A 2,222-nucleotide genomic window follows, 5' to 3' on the forward strand; every position below is an offset into this window, starting at 1 on the left:
GAGAGAGAGAGAGAGAGAGAGAGAGAGAGAGAGAGAGAGAGAGAGAGAGAGAGAGAGAGAGAGAGAGAGCATACATACATGCATACATCTGCGCCAGTGCGCCAGTGCGTTAGTTGTAATAGTCAACTTCGACATACATACAATATATAGATATATTCATACATCAATACATACTAGCCAGTGCCAGGTTTGCCCACTGTTTCATGTACGTAAGCGGGATCGACCACGTAGCTTGTAGGTCCCATGCATATGGCTGAGTTAAAGAGGATAATTTTTTACAGATATCGTAATAGCTCAGAAGGTATCGTGGCAAGTCTGCAAGTTGCGGCGATTCGGTGCCATAGGTTCGAATCCCAGCAACAGCATGGAGAAGTTTGTGAGGCCAGAAAGTATTTAAGTATCTACTACTATGCTGACCTGTTTCAGATAGAAGTGTCGTGATTCTTCTTGTAACGTTTGTATTAGTCGAAAAAAATATCAGTTTACTGTTATAAATGAACTCCTAGTTAAAAACAATGAACGCTCATACATGTTCCGTTACATTGAAGAAACTGTGTGCATTTTAGACACACTAGTCTTAGTGACTCTTTAGGTAGTACTAAACCAAATAATCAAATAACTTCCGGCTGGGTCAAAATTCGAGGTGCACCTAACGTTTGATTGAGAAGTTAACACCACACTTCCTGTGATTGGTTTAAACGTGAGTGTATTGGTTGTAAAACAATAGTTTCATCTGGGTGAAAAACATGTATGCAATTTTATTTCATCGAGTACCACTGTATCAGTTAGCCTTGTACTTACAATATGCATGGGGTACCTGTAAAAAAGTACTAAAATTTTGTGTGGAACTAGGGTAGTCATAGACGCTACCCGTTATCTCTGAAATGAGAAGCTTGACCCCTAATTGTTTCTGATTCACTTTAAGGGTGAGGGGTGGCAGTAGCTATATCCGTGGTGGTGTTTATGTCGATTGATACGTTACAGGTAGGAGTTTTAGCCACATATGTTACTATTGTCATCTATGTGATTTGATTTGGTAGTATACACTATAGTCGACCAAAATTTCGAAATGGACTGTTATTAACACTAAACGCTATAAATTATCATATTCATATACAACATGTACTTACCATCGTTTGACACCCAATAGCTGGTGTGTATTTTTGTGGTGGGTGTCGTCAATCATTCATTCATGCATTCACTAAGCGCACTCTAGGGACATAATATATAAACAGGGCAGCACTAGATTTAGTATATTTTTCAGTCTCGCTATTTCTTTTGGGTATGAGTATACATTTACATTGTGAATGTCGAAATTCAGTATTAATCACTATTTTTATATTATCAAACAATGCTATACATGATATCAGATTTTAATAAACACTTTCCAGCGTTCTTATTCCTGACATATTTGAGGGTTAAAAGAGCACTGAAAATTCCTGATTCGTTTTAAAATGCTCGCCACTATCTACGCGCCGAGAGAGATCACCGTAATGGACCGCAATGAAACAATTTGTTACGGACAGAACACCGCAAATTTAGTTTGCCTATTTATTCACTGCTGGGTATTGCGTTATGTCATGGAAATCCAGTTGACGGGTTGAAAGATGGCCAAGAACGGAGACAGAGTTAAATCAGTTAAGTGTCTGTGGTGTCCAGGGCAGTGCCTAGGGGTGGGGGTGGTACAAGAAACGATGTCAATTGTCAAATGTTTTAACGTACACATACAGAGCAAGCTGTTATAGTACACGCCTGTGTTGAACGTAGGTTCTGACCACTGCCAGCTCCTTTGTCCGAGTCAGGTCAAGGTTTTGGGGAGTAAAAGGCGTGATCGCACACACTGGCGAGTACATGGGAGCACGTGAAGTCCAAGCAAGAGTCGGGAGGGCGCGAGGACATGAAGCAATCATCCCTCTTGAAAACAATAGGTAAACAAACCGAATGCTTTTTATGATTTAGAAAAAGACGTTTGTTTTGTTTAACGACACCACTATAGCACATTGATTTATTAATCATCGGCTATTGGATGTCAAATATTTGATAATTTTTACAGATAAAGATACGATAAAGATAAAATTTATTGTATTTAAACATTCCAAATGGGAACAGAGTGCACAAAATAGCATTAAAAAGTTGCAATATCAACAAACAATTAATGACTATAGTTTTATATACATATATACACATACATGTATATCACTACTACATATAGTCTTAGAGAG

This window comes from Gigantopelta aegis, chromosome 10 (genome assembly GCF_016097555.1).
Source record: "Gigantopelta aegis isolate Gae_Host chromosome 10, Gae_host_genome, whole genome shotgun sequence".
NCBI classification, from domain to species: Eukaryota; Metazoa; Mollusca; class Gastropoda; order Neomphalida; family Peltospiridae; genus Gigantopelta; species Gigantopelta aegis.